General features: G+C 31.7%; 1 protein-coding gene across 2 annotated transcripts in view; it reads left to right on the forward strand.

The window, feature by feature from the left end:
• The window catches only part of LOC111415969 (frizzled 2), a 203661-nt gene that overhangs the window by 103235 nt on the left and 74425 nt on the right, over nucleotides 1-26001 (forward strand). For both annotated transcript variants that reach the window (XM_023047880.2, XM_023047881.2), the window contains exon 4: nucleotides 20478-20557. The gene's annotated coding sequence lies outside the window, so the exon portion shown is untranslated. The remainder of the gene's footprint in view (nucleotides 1-20477; nucleotides 20558-26001) is intronic.

Here is a 26001-nt window from a genome sequence, read left to right on the forward strand (position 1 = left end):
GATTTTCATGAAAAATCATTGACAAACTCTCACTTTTTCTTCTCTTATAAATAAATGACACCTTTTGGCATTACCTCCAGTTTTACTGATTTCACCTTTTCTTGATATGTGTGTTTTCGGTAACTCAGAATGAAGTCCATTTTTCACTCAAATTGTTTAAAACCTTAATACTTCTTACACATTTCTTTCTTTACAAAAAAATGTTTGGGGTCATTTTGTTGTAATAGGTTCTTATTTTCCGTTTTGTTATTGAATGTTATTTTAGTCTAATATCTATGCCATCTCTATGCCACATCCTCTCCATCTAATTCTGCTTTTAATCAGACGTTGTAAAGTGGTTATATTGACAATATTGTCTTTGTCAGTATCTTCATCAGAAGAAGAGTAGTTACGAGAATAGTTTATTTGGACCGAAGTTTTTCTTCCTTATAAACTGTTTAGTGTATAAGGAATTTATCTACTTTAGTATTTGATTACCTTATCAGGTACAGATAGATTTTCAGGTATAATTATTGAAATATTATTTATATAGTAAGCAGGCTTATTGTGGTAGAAAGACATCCTCAAGTTCGTTGACTTCGTTTTTGTTAAAATTTGCAATTATCATCGTTTCTATATGTAAAAAATGTTAATATAATATAAAGCATATTGACAAAACCTGTTATTATCGTTTCGGGCGGAACGGTATCTAGTTTTTTTGTATAAATACCAAACAACGCTTTGCTACCATCTTATAAGGTGTCTTATAACATTGCAAAATGTAAGAAGCCTCATACCGTCATAAGAACTTAGCCGGCTGCTAAGAAAGGCTGCTAGAAATGGTAAACATCATGATTGTCAAGTTTTCTGAAAAACTGTGCTTTTGGTAGAGCAAAGACTCAGGACTATTTGAGAGATTTGAAAAATTCATATCTGAAAATAATTTGAGTTGACCTAAATGATTTGGTGTCTCCAGTCGCAGAACCTGTATTCGAAGCAAATTGCTAAATGTACTTTGGACCACTGTATTATTCATAGAGAAGCGCTTGCGCCAAATCATCTGTGCCTTACATTGAATCAAGTATGGGGAATGTTTTAAACTGTTTAAGAATATGAGAACCAAGCATTCGTTTTTGTTGTACTGTAGAAGTGCATGGTTGTCTTTCACGTGGGAAAGTTTTATCACTATATACCTTATTACGATTAATAATTGAGGAACATTTATCACAGCTAATTATCTAGTGTAAGAAATATTTTCAAAATGAAAATTTCTATAAGTTTGCTTGTATTCAACATCTGATTAATACTAGAGGTCCGTCTGATTTTATTTTTGCATAACAATAGAATCTTATCGAGTTATTTTGTGATAATAGTTTGAAAGTAAATGGCAGCATGCAATTGATAGAATTTTAGATATCAATAAAAGATGTCGTTTTCTTAGTGATGATTTTAAGGTTCACCGGATTTTAATTCTATTTTCGATGTCGTATTTGTGCGTACCTGGATTTAATAAAAATTTGCTTTTTATAGAGCAAAAATCAAAATAGAAAAGGAAATGAGGGTGGCTACAAAGTTAACGAGTTATTGCTAATAATGAATTAATACATGTTGCGTATCCTCTATGTGTTATTGTTACTGGGCTTTAAAATCAAACATATAGGCTTAAAAAACGTAAAATGAACCAAACTTAATGATATGTATAAAGATATCCAATTTTGACTAATTGTAAGTCAAATTTTGCATCAAACCCACGAGTGGTAAATAACTTGTTATATATCCCATTATTTGAAGAAAATAGTCAATGGAGGCAAATGTGACATCACTCAAAGAATAAGAATACAGCAACTATTAGAGTATTGAACCTCAACATCTAAGTACTGATTTTTTAAGTTCATCATTAACGTTCTCGTTTAGATTAAATCATATGTGCTAATTAATTTTAAAATATCCTGTCATATTTTATATTAACTTGCGGAAATAATTTACGTATATACTAAGAAAAGGATAATGTGAGAGATAATGAGATATGTTTTAATGCACAACACGGAACGTGAAGTGAATATGCATCACTTTATAAAACATACATAACCATATCATCAGATATGGTTATGTATTTATTAATTCTAAAAAGAAAATTGAATATTTGTTCTTTTAAAACAGAAATAACTTTATAGAATACTCCTTAGAAAATAATTCAGCATCAGTTAAGCATTGAATTTAATTGGAATTTCATATAGGGTTGGGCTAACTTGAGTTATTTGTAACCGTATGAAATATGTAATATAAATAAATGTTGCAACTTGTGACTTTCCTGTTAGAACATTATTTACTGGTTTATTTGTAACTTTACAAACTCTCTGTTAACAGCATATTCATGTCCTATCATTTATGCATTACGGTTAAATGTTAAACGATTATTAGAATTCTCTAAAGTAAATTTAGACATTTATGGGATACTTAACTAAAAGTCTTAATCAAAACAAGAATATTTTCAATCTATATTTCTATTATTATTACTGTTTGCCTTCACATTTAATTTTTTAATAAAGTTTATGTCTTGATTAAACCGTCAAAGTACTTAATAGTAGCAGATGTGTCCAGTATGAGCAAAGCTTTAAACTTGATTCGGATTTCGCTTTGGTGCCACTTGGTGTCGCTGCGTGTCGTAGGGACATAACGTCGCAGTGGGAATGTGAAATGAACTGTGTCAGGCCCCACTGCAGGGGCGGAACGAAATTTATTCGCCTTGTTGCTCTCCTAAACGAGCCCGCGCGATTAAACGATTATTTATGCGTCGCCTTCTCCAAATCCGCACGAAGCACACTGATGCTGGAAAAGTTTATGTACTACGAATATAATTTTGAGGTTTTTTTTGTTAAGATTGTAAGGAAACTATCACTTATCGCACAAATTTAATTTTTCAAACAGGAGCTACACCGCGAATAACAAATAACCAACTGGAGGAAATAAATCTAGAACAGCGTCTATAATTCTTCCGCATCGAAAACAAATTTCGAATACGTTACATTACAGGTCATAAATCGTTGCTTGACTATTTTAGTAAAAGTTTGTTCCAGAATTAATTTTAAACCCGCACACGATTAAATTAGAAATATATGGGAGGCAAAATCGGCGACTTTGCGAATTAGTGTACAACAAAAATATTTGAGAGTTAAACGTGGCGTTTTAGTTGACGAGTACTTTTTTTTGCACTTTAATTCGAAAATAATAGTGCTCGCTAATTGGTCTGGTTTTCATTAACGCGTCGCTAACGCCGCATTATTGCAATTTCGCGTTTCGGCGCGTAACGGCCATGCCGCAGTCAATTTTCGCCCAATGTCGCCCCCGTTACCACGCCACTGGAACTCGTATCATGCTAATTTGACTCTCCCCGTTCGCAAATTAAGCGGTTTCTACCGGAAACGACCGCGACTGCCATACGAATGTTCTGTGTGTTCTCAAAATTACCCTCCTACCTAGTAGTCAAATTGCAACTCAACCGTAATCACACAAGTTTTTTAGAAAATCACATTTCGAGAATTTTACCGAATTAAAAAAGAATTGAAAATGATTACAAATAAGTTTTTAAGTGTGTAATTTTTAATAATGAATTTAATTTTGCTTATTAATGGGATATTAAGAATGGGGCCGTTACCCTCAATCGAATAGAAAGACTGTATTTCAAAAAACGATAAATTACACTGGTCTACAGTGGTTTTGTTGCCCTAGATGTAGGATTGATTTTGAATATATTTATGCTCACAATTCATGAAACTACCAATGATTTTGTAAAATTTGCTCTGGTTTTTTTTAAACTTTATGTTTATTTTACATTACAAAAATCGGAAAACAAGAAACAAAATAACAGATATATTTATAATGTCAGTTTTGTTTTGAATAATTAGGATACATCGAAGTAAATAGAGAGAAAAATGTCGAAAACATATGTTATATTTCCATAAAACACCTTTTATGAGCTTTTCTGTTGTAATTTTTCAGGGGACAATCTCTTTTTAAAGACCAGCAGTAATCTGCCATCATATGACAATCCCATCGACCCTGATACCTTTCCTCCATCACTTTTAGATCCTGGTGAAACTGCTCTACCTGTTCCTCACTATAATTTCCTAAATTATCTGGAAATTTATCCAGATGACTGCGGAGATAGTGTAAGTTGATACTCATATTTGCTCCTAGAGTCTGAAAGTTTGTCAGCATATTTTGTACAATTTCTTCATAATTTGGTGCTTTATGGTTACCTAGGAAATTTTCGACTACCAACATAAAACTTTTCCAAGCTTTACTTTCCGGAACAGTCATCAATTGCCGTATTTGAGGACCATCAAATATACCACCTTTCAACTTTTCCATACTAAGCTTCGGAAATGTTCTACAAATGTAATTAAAACTATCTCCTTCCTTGTCCAACGCTTTTACAAATTGCTTTATCATTCTTAACTTAATATGTAATGGTGGAAGTATGATTTTGTCTATGTTAACCAACGGCTTCCTTATTACATTGGCTTTACCGACAATTAAAGAATTTCTTACAGGCCAAACATCTTGTTCCCAATGAAGTTGCTTCTCTCTACTGTCCCACATACAAATGAAGCAAGGGTATTTCGTGTATCCACTTTGTTGACCAAGTAAAAAATTAACCATTTTCAAATCCACACAGATCGGCCATTGATGCTCCGAGTAATTAATTTTTTCTAAAACTGATTTTACATTTTCATATACTTGTTTGTGTTTTGTTGAATGGGCAATTGGAATTGATGCAAATTTATTTCCATTGTGCAAGACACATTTTAAACTTCTTTTACAACTGTCAATAAAAAGGAGCCACTCAGTAGGTTTGTATTCTTTTAAACCCAAGTCTAGAAGCAGCTTCGCGATATCAATGCAGTACACCAGTCCATCATTTTCACTAAAAAATTGTAATAACTCACTTTCTCGCGTTCTGTATGCTGTAATTCTTAATGTTGGAGCCAATACATTTTTTTCTTTCAATCTTGAGGCTAACAGTTCTGATCCTTGTTTTGATAAATTGAGATCACGTATTAAATCACTGAGTTCATTTTGAAAAAATAACTTCGGCGTAGATGTTTTATCCTCCCATTCACTTCCACTGGTAGAGTGTCCCGATTTCTGTGAATTTGGCAACATCATGTTTCTGAGCGAGAATTTCACTGTATAGAACAGGACATTTTGTAGACGTCTTGTAGAAGTCTGGATATCACCACGTTTGATTTCGATTAAAACCTTTAGCATCTACTACGCAAAAGTAACAATCATCGAAAAGATTCTTAGGCTCCATCCAGATCATAGGAATACCAAAGTCTAATCTAGAACGTTCTCCTTTTTTCCACAACCGTAAAGACTCAACACAGGACTTACAAACTTTATGAGGAACCCATGATTTATCTAGTTTGTCCATTTTAAAATCGAAATATTCAGCATAAGTCTCCTCGACAAAATCTGTGATATTTCTTTTTTGTTTTTTTGTTATACAAACCCCGCAAGTATAACAAAATAAATCACTACTATATTTAAGTCAGACATGTTGGATGTACCGACCTGAACTTAGCTATAGTTTCACGTCTCTATTGTACCTGCAATTATAACCTCACAATTCTCATAAATACATTGTTATTTTTATTAAAATTTTATTTTTGTTGAAGGTTTTCGAATTCTTTTTGTTTCACATATGTTTTTTATAATTTGGTAAGTTAGAAGATTATTTACAACAGTCCATAAAATGTTTCTGGTTAGTTGACTTGAAATTAACAATGAAGTTCAAGTAAAGTTTATTATTAAGGAATGTTCAGTTCTTTTAAAATAAACTAACAATTATTTATAAGCAAAAGGTTAACGTGATCAATCAGAATTGTTTTAAATATTTTCTTCTTAGTTTATGTTAATTATAAGGGTTATTGTTAAAAATTATTAAGTTCTTTTAAAATATTATATAATTAATAATTATTTATTAATAAAAAATTAATGTATTTTGTTTTGGTTATTATTTTCTGTCTTTCCAATTTATAATAATGTAAATTCTGCATAACTATATATAAGAATTGCGAATTTCCCGCTAAGTTGGTACATCTAACATGGCGACCTTTCTGGCTTCATTTTAGGCGTGGTGGGGACAACAGCATACGCACTCTAGATTATATATAAGATCTCAATGATTAGAATGGACATTCAGTAATTAAAGCAAAATATTAACACATGACAACTTATCCAGGTTCACGTATAAGTACTTCAATATTGTCAAATAACTGAGATCTCATGTTCTGCGGAGCAAGGGGTCTGAGAGTGGGGATCACGAGATGTTTGTATGCCCGAAAAAGTTGCGCAGAAGCCTAATCATGACTGGGAAAATAAATTTTATTACTAACAAGCCGATAATTGTTCAAAATATAAGATATGTAAAAATCATAAAAAACAAGAGCACATTCAGTACTTTCATGAATATATTCGCAATCTGGGCACTTGAAAACATAAAAATGCAAAGATATCCAGGGCAACAAAAAAAATTTGTTGTTGTAGAGCTGTGTTATGTAAAAATAAAAGGATTGGTAACATTTTCAGATACTAAAATTGTTTAATTTTTGCAATAAATAATAATAATTAACAATAATAATTATAAACTTTTCGCATAAGATCAAGAAGACACAAACGTGTATTGTTCGAATCTCTTCTTCTAGCGCATAAGATTCTCGTGGCATCTCGCTCATGCACCTTTTATTGATTTTTATTTCAACCAACCACGTGTAAAACGACGGTGACGTCTCCAAAGTTTTTCAAATTTTCATTATTTCTTTTTAGAAAAACTAAAGCCCAGATTGAAAAATAAAAAATTATAGAAGTCTTCAATTTTGCTAAACTACCGAATAAGACAAAAAAAAATTGTAACGGCCCATTACAGGAAGTGTTATTTCCGCTTAATGATTAATGAATAACAAACCCATAAACCTTAATAACTCACAATATAACGTTGATATAACACCGATTCCTTTCATATAGTGAAACACAAATCAGTACAAACTTGTTAGAGCGTGACTATGTTCGCTATTGATAAGCGTAGTCGATGTGATAAGTTTGTAGATCGACGCGTGCATTTTTAATTAACGGGTTCAATTAATTTTTTTACTGCGACGATCGTAAATCGTTGATTTTAGACGTAACGACTCATTAAGTACGGTTTTAACGACTTGTAACAATACTGTGTGCGCGTCATAAAGTTAACGGTTGGATTTAAAGTACTATAGTATAACTTGAACGTTTCCTATAATTTATCACGGTTAAAGGTCGGGAGATTATCGTTCTTTTTCAATGATATATTTTGATAAAATGGGGCATGTTCGTTAGAAAATTGAATTTTAAGAGTTACTAAACGATTTGTAAAGACGTTTAAACATCGTTTCTTGGAAAACAGATAGATTTCACATGTTTACAGTTAGTACGCGTAAATAAATTGATTTTATGTCGCTGTGTCGTTAACCAGGGTTTATCAACTGATGTTAAACAAACACGAGGCCCCGCGCTATTCGGAATTATCGAGCAGTAAAAGCTCCCCGGTTTCGGAATTCTAAACATGGTTTCATTGCTTTCTGCGTCCTGTCCGAAAATAAACGTCTGAACATTGTCGGATTTCGCACTCTTTACAAATAAAAAATCAAATATTTACATCGAATTAACAAATAAGTACGTCCAATGTATTCATCGATATCATAATTTAGATCCGGTTTTTTAAGTATACCAAAAGCAAATGGTTTACACACAGAGCTTGATTTATACTTTGTTTTCTGTTTATCGTGGTGATTTATTCGCTGTGTTTTATTTATTCGGCGTTTGCGAAATGTCCATTGCACTCTCCGGGCCGCGTGCCGGTCGTGATTAATTGACGTCCTCGTTAAGTATGCATGGAAATTACGCTATCCACAATCAATCATGTATCTATGCATGGCATATGCACGCGCTCGTCCTTTAGTATTCAAACTGGCGCCGGCGAGAAACAATGGATTCGGCTTAATTACCCACATCAATTGACTAGTTAATCGATTCCGTATACGTTAGGTGTCACAATCGCATAAATCTCATTGCATTAAATCCAGAGTTTAAACTTAGTGTAGTAATAACGCGAGCCATTTTAATCTTAACACATTTAAACAATACCTCCGGAAATGTTTTGTATTGGTGAAGTTTGTTAGAACGCAAAAAGATTGCATTGTTGTGTACTTTTATAATCTTAAACTCTATAAAAGCGATTTTGCTTTGTTTGTTTTTCTTTGTTCTCGTTGAGTTTTAACGATTGTGTTTTATATCTGGTTAGATAGATTTAATTTTGTGTTGATAAACAAACATAATTGGTAATTTTTGTTGTTAGCTACTGATAAGTTGAAATAATGACGCAAGTTTTTTTCCTTACTCAATATGGACACTAACCAAGCAGATTACAGCTTACAATAAGATAATTTTTGTCTGACTATATCGCCTCTAATACAGGAGCGAGCGGAATAAAAAAATCGCTCATCGACGATTGTTAACTGCTAGGAAATGTGCAATAATAACAGTATTTTTGAAAATACCGTTTACAAAAGCTGACAGGATTGTGCTCTTGATGATGACCGGTGATGATTGTCGGTTAGTCCGTATAAATTATCCATAAACATTTTGGGTTTTTGTAGCTTTGACGGATTAATTGAAAATGAAAATGGGCTTATCGAGGTAAAATAGCCATTTCGCAACCTCTAACGAACTACATCCATTAAAAACAACAGAAAATAAAATAAAAATTGTTTTTAATATTGAAAATCGCTGTTTTTCTTTAAATATAAATAATATTTCCTGTTATCAGAGATTTCGATTTGTTAAACTGATTCAAAAAAACTTATCGTGTGTTAAATGTGAAAAATCCTTCAAAATTGAGCACGAACAGTTTTTACTCTACAGTTTTTTGAAGTAAGCATCAAATATCCAACAAATGTCAATAGATGCATCAAGCTACTTTATGTCTATGTCATGTCGGCATCAAACCTGTATCAAGTTCACATCGCAACAACTTGCTATAAAGGCAATATTATCTACGCATCAAGTTTTGGTTATGTTTCTGTTAAGTCAAGATTTCACAGAATCAAAACCATCAAATGCTGCTCTAATCATTTAAATCTGAAACATTATTCCTTGCCGTACATACAAGACTTTAAACTTCAATTATACAAATGCAAAAGTTTTTTCCAAAATATCGTTAAAAGAAATATTACATCTTTTAGCCTATTCAAGTACACTGGAATGTCTTCTAGCCTTCTTAACGCTACCCAAATATTTCAACGCTTTATCAATGATGTTAGTTGGAACCACGATTTTATTTTTGTTTACTTGGAAGGTATACTAATCTCAAATAAATACGAATACCAGTTTAGTCTTAATGAATGTGACATTAGTATTACTCCATCAATGCGTTTTTGATGTTTCTTCAATAGATTTTTTGAGCCATAATGTTTCTGCACAAAGCTTTCAAAAAACAAAATTGAAATTATTATCGATTTTCCAATTTCATGTTACACAAACAATTTGAAAGATTTTTGATTTTTATAACAGATTCGTTCAAAATTCCTCAAAGATTGTTTTACCAATTTTCGTTATCTTTACGCAAAGACAAACAAATTAACAATTGAATAATAGATCATCAACAATTTTTCAGTCAAACAGAGCAAGTTTTACCTCACTGTATTACTCCAGCTCATTATTCAACAATTTGCTTGCATAAAGTATCTACAATATTACACAATCAGTGGTTATTTTTCTAAAAAAAACTTTATCAATTAAAACAGTCTATCAAATAGTTTCAAATTGAAACATCAATTTTGTTATGTGCTTTATATTACAATAATTAGGTGAATAAAAACTTTGTTATTGAGATGGATAAATTTTATTTTGGGCTCAACCGGTTTCAACTATTTTTAGTCATCTTCAGGAGCTTTAGCCACGTCAATTTTACTTTTAATTTTCAAAATCTGTATTCATCTCTTATTTATAATCGTTTTCTTAAATTCTTTGTTGTTAATTATTGTCAAAAATGTTTGTAATTTTGTGTTGTACCTTCTTTTTATGTTATTCACAACAGCGGTTATTTTATATTATACACTTTACTTGAGACATATACTTCAACGAAGGAAATTCTAATATTCTTATTACGCTCTCACCACAACTAAAAACTAATAAGATGATGGAGAAACTCCTCTTTCAATCATACAACCCTTTATTTCCTGGGCAGGCCATTTTTCACTTCATGGTATTCGTTATTCCCAAAAGTTACCGAATGCTCATTTCTATTGGCTTCGTATGACAAAAGATATTTGTTCCTGGTCAAAATCATCAAATCTTAAAATACATAAAACATGTATACATAAAAACACGTAAATATAGATATATAATATTATTAAATATAATAAACACCATACGTAAAGTACTAAAAGGAGACTTGGACTCACACACACACGTCCATTTGGTAGGATCACTACCTTGCAGCACAACTATTCACATAGATAATAGATCGTTTTAATAAATGGTCACAAACGATACCAATTAAGTAGCCTCAAACATCAGGAATGTTAAGTGTTCCTGAAAACATGATTTAGGTTATTCTGTATTATTCTGAGTTGGTATACGGTGAATGTTTAGACTTATTAATCGAGTTGTATCTGCGTAAATCGTTTTATTATTTGAAACTAATCCAGATAAAGTTTCATTATTCTCAAAAACCTTTACTAAAAAACATTTAGCTTCATCAGAGTTCGTTCCATTCTACAAGATACGAAGGGCCCTACCGCCTTATAAATAGATTTAATAACAATTTTGTTATTCTTTAACATAATAACAATAGTTAAGATTGACCTATTACCAATCTTTCACCCATGTACTCAATGATCCGTAGAAACCGATTCTAAAACTAAAAAAGATTGTTTTCTCGTTAATCCTTTTTGTTGAGGAGGAATATATGTGGCAACATTACACCCCAATTGCCCGGAATAGTTTCCTAAGTGTCCAAAACTAATTTGGAAAAGTTTGTTGTGTCTTAAGTAATCTTTCAAGATTGAAAAGCACAATACAATTTTTATTAAATCTGGATAAAGTACAGTATACTGCCAATTTAAGAGATTCATCGAGACTACTTTAAATGTCATGCTGGCATCAAACCTGAATTAAGTTTGCATAATTCCGTATAAAGTCTAGATCATTTTTACATTAAGTTTTCGCCATGTTTCTGTTAAGTCACATTCCTATAGAACTAAGACTATCAACTCTGCATCAAAACTGTCTAGGAGTATAACAAGACTCTTGCAACCGTGTAGAAACTCCGTACTTTAACTCCTTATCATGCCTGCATGAAATCTTCATTAAGTCTTCATTGAGATAACTCCCATAAAGTTTGACATAAAATCATCAAGATGTTTTTATTGAGACGAGTCCTCATCAAGACTGCATCAAATATATGCATGTCGGGTCTGGATTAAAAGTACAAATCAAGCTAACTCTCTCTCTGCCCCAAGTTTTCATATCAAGACTGCATTTAGGTTGCATCATATTTCTATCAGATTTGCATCAATATATGTAGGAATACCTCCAAATTCCTTCAAGATTGTAGAAAGACTCCACACATCTTTCTTAAATCTGTATCATGTCTTTGAAGTATGTCTATTATGCAACTTGTCTTGATAGATAGATTAAGTCACCATCAAGTCTGTAGCTATACAGCGACAAATAAAGTCTACATTATTTCTGCATCAAGTCAAGTTTATTTTTGTTTAGATGCAGGCTTTCATCACATTCATCATTATCCCTATTGGGTGTGCATCATAGCTACATCTATCATCAAGACATCTTCTAAGTTTCATAAAATCTTCATGCAGGCTTTCAGACTTGGTGGATTAATTACGCCTCTATCACTTTACTGTAAATCTCTAACATATCTGCATCAAATCTGTATGATGACGGCATTAAGTCTGCTGGTAACGTCCTAGTAAAGTAATCTACGCCATCGAACCTTCACTTAGCTGTGCGGATATCTGAAAAGTACAGTATACTGCACTCGCCAAAGACTTTGATAAGCTGTAAAAGTCAGAAACAGTTCAGTGACTAACTTCTGATATCATAATAAATGTCATTAAGAATTTAAAGATTGAAAGTTACTGGCAACCACAATTAGCTTGTCTTCAGCATATCGAAATAAACGTTTATTAAATGACTAGTTTTAATGTAGAGTATGTTCGATTCCACTATATATCACAAAACTTTGGATCGTGGATTTACAAAATCAATGTTGAACTTGCAAGAATACAGTTTATTATATTTCCTGAGTGAGGTAAATTAAGTATTCATTGTTTTTATACTACTACACGGTTTGTATAGATTTTTAAGTAATTGAATGAAAGGAAAAATTGACTTCTACACTGTGATCATCCAACATTATTAATAATTTTAATGTAAAATTACACTTTTATCTTACAACTACAAATGGTTTGTCAGTTCTCCAACAAAGATAACATTCCGCTGGATTGCGATCACAATTATGTTAATTGAATAAATAAATTAACACCGATTTAACAACACTTTAATTTATAAATTTATGGCGTTTTCTCAGAAAGCAAAGAAATTAAATAAGTAAATAATGTACTTTAAACAAAATGAAGTAATCATTGTGAATGTACCCCTAGATGCATATGAGTCTGCACTCAAAGAACAAGAAGAAGTCGTTTATGAATTATTTTTATTCTAATGCAGGTATTTAATTAAATGTGGATATATTAATTTTCCGAACTTCGAAATCTACTTTTGCACCAATTTTTACATACCCTATATAATTGCCGACCCCTAAAAATACTCATAACATTCCGCACAATGATTGGAGTCGGTCCAAGATAAATAACTTCATCTTCCAGTAAAATCTTATTATAGTACTTTCAAGGAGAATTGTAGCTCATATTTTATTTTGTGCAAGTAGTATCTCCGTGATGAAATCACTTGGTTCTTTTGACGTTTCAGCTACGTTAAATAGATATGTTAACATCATATTCTGCTGACTAGCAATCCTAATAGGTGATTAGCGAATACTTTATTTAAATATATAATATTTCAAACTATAACTCCTGAATTTTTTTTTAACAGTTATATATCAAAGCAGAATAAAATAATTAACTGATTGATCTTTTTCTTTCCATTTCGAACAATTTTTTTTCTCGTAAATGAGAGTCTAAATTAATACCTAAATATTTATTGTTGAAACTCTAGAAATATTATTAATACAATCATTTTTCGCCCCTCGCAATTGTTATCATAAACTATTAGTTAATTGAAAGTTGGTTTTGCTTCAGCGAAAATAATAGAATATAGCTTCAAATGTGACCTATTATAACCCGAACTTATTTCCCAAATTTAAGACACCTCCTAAAACTTAAATATAAATAAATATTTAATATAAATATATAAATATTTAAATATATTTATATAAAAGAGACAAAATCAATATAATCTATTGGTTACTTTTTCCCTTGGCCAACATTCAAAGAACACAAATTATAAAGAACTTTGTATCTTAGATTTATTTTAGATAATTTAGATGTGAAGTTTTCTCTTTAATTTCAGATGTTTGTGCTTTTTGCATCGCCTTTGATTTCAAGTTTTATTTCGAATATGATATACTCTATAATCTTGGACTGCAGTTTGAAAATTTGTAATTTAAATTCAAAAAATGAACTTACCTATTACATTTCTTAAATAAACTCATTATATTGGGTATAAAAGCAGTATGAAATTTAAAATTAATTATATAAAAAATAAGGAGTGTTTCCCCATTTATTTTAAAACCATCTGTAATAATAAAACCATAAAATATAAAAATATTGGCGTACTAAAGCTATCGACGAGGTCATGTATCCGCCTCTCCTTAGTAACAGACCAAAATAAAATAAACGAGGTTTAAATTAATTAATGCAATGAAAATTAATTTAAAATTTAATCGCAATACTCTATCATTAATGTTTTAAATAAACTTAAAAAATCAATAAAATTCAATCATTTCTAGCTCAGCTATTAATAACAGCTATGCAGTAAAAACAATAGTAAATGGGAAATATAATAACATTTTATATACCATACACAAACGTACAATAGCTTGCTAGAACATGAAAAATTTAACTGTTTTAAGCCTCCACAGAAATAAAAGTTTATACTGGATTTATTCCACAATTTCCTGGATTTCTAGGTCTATATCTCAAGAATCATTTAATATTAAATATATTTAATATATTATATATAAATATATAGTATTAAATTTGGTTATATTTTTTTATAGAAGCTTTTGTGAAAAGAATATTTATTATACTGAGATTGCAAATAAAAGGAAATTAAAGATGTTATCATTATTTAAGTTGTTGTACTTTCCGGTCTCGCAGTATGAGGTAGATTCTAATTATAAAATTCTAGGAATATGTGATTCAGATTAATGGCTGTAATTTCATTTAATAATCTTTGTTTAGTAGGTTTCACAGATTAAATATGTGTATTTCAATATGTTGTGAATTAATTTCATTGTTTTTATGGACCAACAAATTCAGCATAAACATACAGTGTATAGTCCTCGTCTACATAATGTATCACTAAACGAGATACCATTAATTGAAAAATCAATGTCCAAGTTTTTGGAAGTTTAATTGAAGGCAGCCTGGATTAATCTCAACCTTAGTGTTTTGAAAGAATACTCAATACGTTTCTGCGAGTACTAAAACCAAAATCAAAGATAAAGTGCGGCATTGTACCTTTTTCTTGTTCATTATCATAGCGTGCATCCAAATTCATCATAGAAGCAAGAATTGTATGTCTAAGAGTTTACAATATTTACTACCGACGAAAATGAATTGTACTATTTTGTATTAACGAATGTTTTTATGTGATTTTACCAATTTACTAGAAGAATGTATCGCAGAAGATCTATATGGATATGTCAGTGAGTTCCTGTTGATTTTTTGTTAGATATTTAGGCCGGATTTTGCTGATGCTTATTTTACAGCACCTAAAACACTGACTCATTATCAAGTATGTGGTTATAGAAAATTTGTAAGATCGATCTTACAAAATTCCTCTATCCTATTTTGATCACAACGAAATAATTTTTTTTTTCTGCATTGTTGAATAATGTTATGAATAATGTCAACATTAGTATAAATCAGTTGATTTTTTGTGAATTATGTAATCGAACCATGTTCAGTGTGTTCAACATGTTCAATGCACACAATCCAAGGAAAAGAAGTTATGATTGATGTACGCCAGAACTAGAATGTCTTACTGGATAAAACTTCAGAATTCTCCTATGAACGTTGCTTCCAGAATCAAATTATTCTGTTTGCACTAGAGTGTACACAAGTTGCCCATAAAAAACATCGGCCATTACAACAATTAAGAAAGAATAGTTTAAACCACTGCTTCATCAACGTTCTTTCAATAGCGAAACAACTCATCAGTTGATTAAACCTTTTTACGAAATGTATACACGATTTAATTACATATAAATTACATCATCGTCCTGTAACAGTGCCAACTTTTGATTCCAAAACGTGTACTCTTCCTCTAGCCTATGCTATACTGAGAAGTTGAGCTTTCAATCCATCGCATCTTAGAATTTCTCGTATTTGCTTGTTTGCTTTTAGTAGTTTTATTAATCTATGGCTACCCTTAGTGAATTTTCATACGTTCAACATAGCGGCTCCATTCCCGTCTCCTTTTGCGGACCTATCTCACAATATCCTAGATATTGAATATCTCTCTGATATCGTCACTTGTTTAATGATACCACAAGGTATATCCTGTTAATGATCTTATCGTCTTCATCTTCGCTATTCTTAAAATTCTTTTTGTGGTAACATACTCTGGTCTCTATTGTGCGGACCTTGCTATCTACGACATATACTTATTTTAGCATTTTATATCCCTCGGGTAACCTGAGCTACAAATCCACAAATATACTTGGACACATTACACAAAAAATTTATGTTAATAATAGGCTACAGTATAACAAAACAGACAACATAAATGAAAGTTTACGACGTGAGAGCGTATAGAGGAGATTAGATAAATATGTTGGGAAGCTTACAGTGTGAAGATGTACAAGAACACTATATTCATTGGTTATCATGAAACATAAAACAAAACTACACTAGTGGGATAAACAAACGGAAAACCTTATAAGAGAAAAGAAAGAAAAATATCTTAAATCGCTTATCACAAAGACAAAAACTTTAAAATCATATATAACACCTGGGAGAAAAATTGTAATCGGCTGAACACATATTTGGGAGGAAGCTCAAAAAGTTGAAAATTATTCAAAAGAATAAGTTCATACGAAAAAAGATTTAATATCACGCAAAACAACAGAAAAATGGAACGAAATCCTACAAGCCTGAAAATATGCAAATCACATACTTGCCTATAAGACTAACCGTCGACGTCGCCAAAATAAAACATATTAATTGAACTTGTTAGGTATGGAACAGAAAAATTTTCTAAGTACCTCACGGCACTTTTTCAAAAATGTATAAATGAAAGAAAAATCCCAAAAGAATGGAGCACTTCTATAATATCAACAATATATAAAAAGAGATAGAATAGAGACTAGAAAAAGAGATAGAGTAGAACTGAATGTAATAAGTACCGTGAAATAACCGTTACAAATTCACTTAGTAGAATATATGAGAAAGTCTTAGGCCAGAATAGAATATGGCTACAGGGATTTAGGAGCTAAAGAACAGGTAGGAGTTCGAGCGGACCAGATTTCAACTATAGACTACTTGTTCTGCCTAACACAAGAAATCGAGAAGAGAATGGCAGTAAATCGTAAAATGTACTTCCTACACTGCTTATATGTCGATCTGAAGAAAACGTACGACAGTGTACCACATAATCTCTGGATGGCATAGGAAAAGATTAACATTGGAATAACATTAACATGAGCAGCCAAAATGCTATTCGACAACCTAATAGCAAAAGTAAAGATGGAATATAAAACATCAATAGATATCAAAATCACAAAGATATATAAACAGGGATGCTCTCTATCACTAATGCTATATAAAATTTACACCCTTACACATCCTCTGATGAGTAGGAAGCTGATAGAAAAATATAAGACGTGGGGACTCGGGGTAAACCTCGAAAAAATGGCAAACAAATCAAAAAATGTAGAACATACAAATTTCTGGAAATGACAACTACGAATGACGGAATCCTAGACAAAGAAATTAAAGAAAGAAACGCTTTAGGAAGGAAGGCAAAGAGATAATGAACGACATAATATGGGATCAAAGAATCAAAACTGAACAAGCAGAGGATATACAAAATGAGCATAAAAATTAATCTCATATGGAAGCAAAATATGGCCATGGAAACAAAAAATGGAGTAATATCTTGAAATCACAGAGATTGACGAAGGGGCGCAGGTAAATTGAAACTAAAGAAGATAAGAAATGTAAGAACCCGGGGCTCTCATGGATGCTAAACGCACCATCGTAGATGATATAAAAACAAAACAACTGGGACGTTGTTGGATGAGAATTGATTTCCAAAACAGATCCAAAAGTGGAAACCACATGGTCGTAGAAAGAGAGACCAAGAACCAGCTGGACAGACGGAATTGATAAAGAGATGAGATAGAGAGAGAAGTAAAAGAAGATCTGTGGAAGGAGAGAAAGCAATGGAGATTAGGAAGTGGAAGACTTTGGAGAACGTTCTGAGCCGAAATATAGTAGAGTAGTAGTAATAGTAGAGATCAAAGTTCCTTTTCTTGTATGAGCGATAATTTCTTCTTGGAGGTTCCTGGTACTTGGAATCTATACGCCATACGATATTTAAAACTCGTCTCCTGTTTTGTACACTTGTTGTATACTGCAAATTTGCAATGGCGGCGCTTTCTTGCTATAAAGAAAGGTCAATAATATACTTGGACACAAGTTTGTTGGCGATTTGTTATACCATAAATGCAGCGTCTAACGTTGTTCCATTTTTCTTGACACCTTGCTGTTCTTCACAGATGCTGGTAGCTGAAACAACTTCACCTTGAATGTTTGTATATAGCTGCACTATCGAGCTTAGAAAGCTTATTCTACGATAGTTCCAGGATCTTTGTTGCATCCCTTTTTGAGTACTGGTTTTTGTTATGCTTTCTTTCCATTTGATTAGTATCCTTTTTGTTTATATTATTTTGTTAAACAACTCCTCTATCTCGTTGAGTAGTGTATCCTGACCGTGTTGTAGTATCTCATTCAATATCTCATCAACCTTTGCAGATTTTCAACTTTTCAACTTGATGAATGTCTATTTTATTCTTTCACGATATGGACCACTTTTGATGTGTGTCTTCAGTAATATACTCTGTATCTGGTCTCTCGTTATTATTTTCGCCACCGCTGTAAAGTTTACAACAATGTTCTTCCCAGTCATTCAGTGCAATTTTTATAAGTTTCACATGCTTATTAAGGCTTTTTCTGTTTCTTAACACATTCCAAATATTTGTTTGCCGTTTATGGAGGGCATACTCCATATCTTTTCTAAAATTTTTCCAATGAGCTCTTTTGACGTATTAGATTTTGTTGTTGATCCTATTTCTTATGAGTTTATATTCCTCGAATGTTATCAACTGTGATCTGTACTGTAATTATACATGTCATTTGCTAATTTTTTAATCTCTGTGCATCTTTTTCCTGTGGCTTCCTCGGCCAAAATTTCCAAAAAACTCATAGATTTATTCATTTAACTCATAGATTATTTGGTTCCCATGAAATGCTCTGTTGGTTACATCTATAGATACATACGATAACGTAAAAGCACAAACTCAAAAATCAATAAAGTAATCAACTAATCATAAACTTTCCCAACTATATAAATTTTTTCTTTTTTAATTTCTACTTTATGCCAATACGTAGGTAGTATAATCCTGGGTGATAATAAAATGAATTAAGAGTTTGATAGCATTAAACTAAACATGCTAATGAAGAACTTTCTCTCGTAACGGTGACTTCATTAAAATCTATGATCCGTAGGAATTAGAGTTCTACTACTTACAATCTCTTTTAAATCTTTAATATTGAATTAGTTGCTATAGATTTTATATACACATATAATCCATAAAGAATCTCTTTGAATAACGGTTGCTACTTTTTAATGAAAACCTTTTTAATGGATTAACTTATCCACTAAGAATGCTGAACAGCATTCCAGATTTATTTCAATTATTATATAAAATTCTTATTTTATCTTAAAAATATTTGTTTGTTTTCTAAGAATTCATTTGTTTTAATTCAAGAGACAAACCGTTTTAGATTTTATGATCGTTTTAGTGCGTCAGGAAAGAGGCAGTGCATAGTCTTGGACTATTTGTTGCAAGGATGGTTTATTATCACTTTAGAGTGGCGAACTTACATGTGCTTCGAATTAGTCGCCAGGAAAAATGTTGTTTTACGACTTCCAACGATTGCATGAGCGAGTAATGATTGCGAGCTGGCAGGGACAGAACGATTATTTTGGTCTGCACTTCCATTCTTAATGGTTTGAGACCGATAGTTTCTAAGAAAAGGAATTCCTCCTCTATTCCCCTATCATTCTGAAGAGTATTAAGAACGGTAACTTTTTTTGTTTTAAAAAGAATTTTTTTATAATAAATTATTTAGAGATCGCCTGCGGCAACGTTTTAATTGTAATTATTTTTAATGAACCAAACAGGAAAATTAAAAAAGTTATTGTTGTATTACTCAACAAGATGTAACAAAAGTGTATAAAAATACTTTGGACAGGGCATTTGTAAAACAGTTAACAATAATTTTAAAAACTGTCTTGGTCTTTACCTTTGTGGGTGCAGTCTGTGGGTCTTAAGAATTCTTTATTGTCACATAATTTTTTAAATTACCCTCTAAGGGAAGTGCCTCCCGAGATAAAATAAGATAATAGGTGGTACAAGGATGCTCATAAACGTAACAAATGGGAGGGTCGACCACCTCGAATAGTTGAACGTCCCCTAGGTTTTACTTGAATTGATGGTGGACATGGCTCATCCACACCGCGTACACCTACAGAATATTGTGATTAACGTCGACGTCGTTGTCGTCTTTTATTTTTCCTTTACTCAAAATGTCTTCGTAGCGAAAAAAAAAACACAAAAACGATTTAATAAGAATTTTAATTGAAGGTTTATAAATAAACGCTTTATACCCAGGTTTTGACACTTAATGAATATGGACACCGAGAACGTGGTGTTTGATTTTGAAATGGTAATGCAATTGGCACTCGCTGAGAGTTGAAAACAGTGTGTGGAAAGCCGTAGTTACATTAATCATATTTGAAACATTGCAAAATCTCTGCACATATATGTGAAGGTGTTTCTACGAAAGAATTTTAAGCATTCGAAAATTTTCTTTTATTTTAAGTTATTTTTTTTGGTTTAATTTCAGAACCAGACCCAAACTACCAATCAACATCTTATCGAAATCAGAACAGACGTCGATAAGGATGCGAAAACAACCATGAACAGGTAACGAGCCGCATTCATTTACATAATAAGCGTACGCCGTAGTGTCGAAGTAACGGCCTGTAGTAATTTCGCGCATCAATCTTAATTAATTCGTTAATTAAGTGACGATTCGTCGCAATAAATTGCGCCCATCGTCCCACGCGCTCGAACCCAAGACACTCAAGATTTTTTTTAATGTGCGAAGAAATATTCGATACATTTCGTTTTAATTCGAGTGCGAAACTTGAATATAGAGATATTTTTTACTTGTCACGTTCCAAAAATCCGGTTTTCTGAATCGTTCGACTGCAAAATTCAAAAAGTCGTACAATCATTTTTCTTTAGTTGACAATTGATTTCTCTAAATACCCTTAGGAGGATTAAGAGAAAGTAATAACGACAGTCGTTAGATGTAATAAACACATCAACCAATGTGAGTTTAATTAAAAAATTTCTATGAATACAACATTCTACTAACAATCAAATTAATCAACACTTTCAGTTATAACTATTTCGTTTACAAATTTTCTTCCCAATTAGATAGCATTTCGATTATAACAAGAGAACCTCTTAATCGATATTGACGAACAATATCTCATTCGAAAGCTGAATTCTTGGCCAATACGAAAGTGGAATCTCTTTGAAATTCCGCTAATACGCCAAAATTATGCGAATGTATTCGAAAATAACACAAAAATGATCTTCTTTCATAGCTCGGTCATAGCTCGTAAACGATGTACTAGATTATCAAAAGCTACACGTCATCTGATTCAACATAGTTTCTTCTGTGGAAATCAAAAAATGCCCGATTAGATATAATCAAAGTTTCATATCGATTAAAATCATTTTTAGCAAAATTAAACAAAAATTTGTTTATTCATAATTGTGTATTGGAGGATACAAAAAAAACTACTTTATTAGTATTTTATAGATGTTGAAACACATTTACAAAACCAATAATTTATTTAAACAGTTATTCATTTGCGACATCGTCAGTCATATCAATGTCATCATGATTTTCTACCACATTATCAGATTTTAAAGATCTGTAAAACGGTAAATCATTTTCGGGTACATACTTATTTGCTGACGTCATTACATTGAAATTTTCGAAATTTTAATGGCAGTCCATTAGTCCTGGCTATTTGGAAATTCTTAAAAATCAGCAAATTAACAGATATTGAACATTGGATTCTTTTTAGTTCACTGCTGTAAGATATTACTCTGAGTTTTGATATAACAAATTTTCTCCTTTTAATCAATATCATAAATTGTTCTACTTCGACGTTTATTGAAGATTTCTTGTAATGACGGAGATACGCATCGCCAGTAGAGACTTTAGGCAGTGGAGCATTCTGTTGAAAATCAAACGAAAGTGTGTTAACTGTAGGATCATTTCTCGCCAAAGACTGCTTAACTTTTAGATTATCATAAAAAACTTGGCATTTGTTGAGGTGCAACTTTTTTTCAGTTTCTAGCTCATTCTTCTGATGATCGTCGGTTAACTCCTTATTTTTAATCTTATTTTCTAATCTACCACAAGTTTGACACGTGTCACTTCTAGGATATCCAAAAGAATAATTTTTGGAGTTTGATTTAAAATACCTATCTGTAAAATAAATCATAAGAGATCACAGGCTAAATACTCTAGGTGTCTTCTTCGTTTTCTGTTTAGTTTTCATCTCACTATATACTGCAAGTTCATATTTCTTCAAGTATAACTATACATTTCACGAATATTTAATTCGGGTGATAAGTAACATCTATTTAAATTCTTCTGTCTGCTGTAGTGAGACGTTTGGCGTGGACATATTTTAATGAGTGTCACGATTTGCTCCAATGTTTGTTGCAAAATATTATTTGAGCGATTATGGTGCTTTCCCTTCTGATCAGTTGGTGCAGATAGTGACTTAGTTATTCCTTACTTATATGAGAAGCTAGAATTTCTACTCTCTTTCTGGATACTCCATGAAATGTACAAAATGCGTTTTTGCAAACTTTAAGTTTTGTTGTTTCGATTCGTATCTATAAAAGAATAGGGAATCTTTAAAATTTTAGAGCACTTACTATAAGCAATAGAAGATGAGTATTTAAACAAAGCTATGTACTTACAGCGTAAACGTTAGTTACACTGCGAGGTTTTCCAGTATCTGTCTTACACCGTTTACGTTTTATCTCGTTACATGTTATCATTCCACACAGATACACTCATCCTGTTCTTTTTTATTTCCGATGCTATTGAAATTTGTGAGGATAACATCCCGAATTTCTGGGTTAACTTTTTCAAGCCATTGAGATTTACATTGGCAGTTTTTACCAGTTACACTAGCTACCACTACTTTTCCTCTTACACTTATGTACTCTTCTCCTCTTGCTCTTTTACATTTTCTTGAATTACGTATCCATTTTTCTTCATTTAAACATTTTCTTTCTTTCATAACATCAACTTTGCTTGTTATTGGTACATTCTTCCCGTTTTCTCAATTATGTTAATCATCAATCATCTGAATTATTTAGACAGTTGTTCATTTTATTAGATAGCTCAGCAACAACAGCTGTCTTGTTGTTGTTATAATTTAAAGGTGGAGGCAGCTCCGTTTAACATTGCCCTACCAGGATTCCATTCGGTTGGTGCCTCGTTGCACCAACTGGCTACTTTTTCATTGGATGCAACTGTGTATTTAACTTATTTTTGACAAAAAGTAGAGCTGCCTCGTTGTTGCTACAATGTTTTCAATTGTCTTCTCTAAAATGCTTGTCTACCTGTACAACTGAAGCAGGTTTCAAAAAGATTACAAACTATGAAGGTAAAAAATATCAGTTTGGGATCTGCTTGGTTCACGCAGATATGATCTGTGGAATGTGCTGTCTTGCTTGTGAATGCTCATAATTTGCTGAACTTCAACTAGCAGAGTTTCACCTACTGAAACTTTAAATATAGTCTTTTTTGCCCAACTGTCTTGTATTTTTATGTGGTAATGATAAACTACATATACTTCATAATTGATTGATTCTACAACTTGGAATAGTATTTGTTCATAAATCTGATACTTTCCATAATAGAAGGGATGCATCTGAATGATCATCCGATGTTGTTGTTAATTCTGGAAGCACAAACTTCAAATTTTATAAGAAGTGGAAATGCAAAACTCAAGTTTATGTTTGCAATAGTCCAGAAATCATCTCACAATGCGAAATTGAAGCATGATTATGAAGCACTTTTTTTTGCTTTTTATTATTGAATTGGTATCACGAACCCGAAATTGAAGCCCACAATCAGTTAAAAAAAAAGTTTTGGTAAAAAGATGTAGCTAACTTTATTCTTAACAATATTGCTCTTATACACTTTAACTCTCAGATGCATAAATATCGTGAAAAAATTGAATAGATTAGATGAAATTGTGGTTTTACATATTGTTTTTGGTAGAGCATGGGATTCTGAACGCTTTAGAAAAAAAGATTTATTATAAAAGTTGTAGCAAACTTTATTTTTAACAATTTTGCCCTTTTACACTTTTACTTTCAGATGCATAAATGTCGAGAAAAATGATAAAAGGCGAAAATTAGATGAAATCGTGGTTTCACATCTTGATTTTGACAGAACACGGGATTCGGAACGTTTTAGAGAAAAGTTTAGATATAAAAGTTGTAGCTAACTTTTTTCTTAACAATTTTTGCCTTTTATACTTTTACTGTCAGTTGCATAAATGTCGAGAAAAATTCGAATAGGTGAAAATTAGATGAAGTCGTGGTTTTACATCTTGTTTTTGGCAGAACACGGGATACGGAACGTTTCAGAAAAAAAGTTTTGGTATAAAAGTTGTAGTTAACTTTCTTCTTAACAATTTTGCGTTTTACACTTTTACTCTCAGATGCATAAATGTCGAGAAAAATTCGAATTGGTGAAAATTAAATGAAATTGCGGTTTTAGATCTTGTTTTTGGCAGAACACGGGATTAGGAACGTTTCAGAAAAAAAGTTTTGGTATAAAAGTTGTAGCTAAGTTTATTCTTAACAATTTTTCTCTTTTATACTTTCACTCTCACATGCATAAATGTCGAGAAAAATGCTTAAAGGCGAAAATTAGATGAAATCGTTGTTTTACAGCTTGTTTTTGGTAAAGCATGGGATTCAGAACATTTTAGAAAAAAAGTTTAGGTATAAAAGTTGTAGCTAACTTTATTCTTAACAACTTTGCCCTTTTAAACTTTTACTCTCAGATGGATAAATGTCGAGAAAAATTCGAATAGGTAAAAATTAGATCTAATCGTAGTTTTACATCATGTTTTTGGCAACACACAAGATTCCGAACGTTTAAAAAAAAAAGTTTTGGTATAAAAGTTGTAGTTAACTTTCTTTTTAACAATTTTACCCTTTTACACTTTTACTCTCAAATGCATAAATGTGAGGAAAAATTAAAATTGGTGAAAATTAGATGATATCGTGGTTTTACATCTTGTTGTTGGTAGAACTGCGATTCGGAACGTTTTAGCAAAAAAGTTTTTATTTAAAAGTTATAGAAAATGTTATTCTTAACAAATTTTGCCCTTTTACACCTTTACTCTCAGATGCATAAATGTTGAGAAAAATTCTAAAAGGTGAAAATTAGATGAAGTTGTGGTTTTACATACTGTTGTTGATAACGCACGGGACGTTTTAGAAAAAAGGTTTAGTATAAGTTGTAAAAAATTTTATTTTTAACAATATTGCTATTTTACAATTTTGTTTTCAGGAGCATAAATATTGAGAAAAAATCGAAAATGTGAAAATTAGATCAAACCCTATTTAATTAGGGGCTAACTTCGCATAAATTAAACATAGTATAATATTGATGGATACTAAATTTGTAAAGCTTTGTTTAATATTAAATGACAAATAATTAATCAGATTGTTAATAACTATTCATGTTAATAATTTACTGGTTGATATTTGATTTGCCGTCAATTACCTAATTAGTACACACGATTAACACATTTCAGCAATTCGAATACAAATAACACGGCTTGATTTCATCTCGTCTGCCATTTCACGTCAACCGTTTATTGCGCAATTTATAGTCAGTTGGAGATAATAATCGGTCGTAGTAATAATTATTTACAAAACCTGTACCTATACTTTGTTAGGTTGTCCATTTTGCGCCGTTCTTATTGATGCTTCCGTCGATCTTAATAACGGACAATAAATCGCGAAATTGAGATGTGCGCCGTTGGAAAAATTGAGAATAAATTTGCATCATCATCGAACAACTTGCTTTATCAACTTAACTCGGCCCCATCCATAATTCATAAGGGACGAGAATAAAATTGTACCACTTGAGGATTATCTGATCGTATAATCTATAAAACCAGTTATCTGATGTTAAAATCACCAAAGAAATGATTAAGAAGGAGTGACGTATCGAAAGAGACCACCGACCATGCAGATTTTCACTTTTTCTATTAGAAACTCAAATTTAACGTTTTAGT

The sequence above is a fragment of the Onthophagus taurus genome, chromosome 1 (assembly GCF_036711975.1).
Source record: "Onthophagus taurus isolate NC chromosome 1, IU_Otau_3.0, whole genome shotgun sequence".
Classification (NCBI taxonomy): domain Eukaryota; kingdom Metazoa; phylum Arthropoda; class Insecta; order Coleoptera; family Scarabaeidae; genus Onthophagus; species Onthophagus taurus.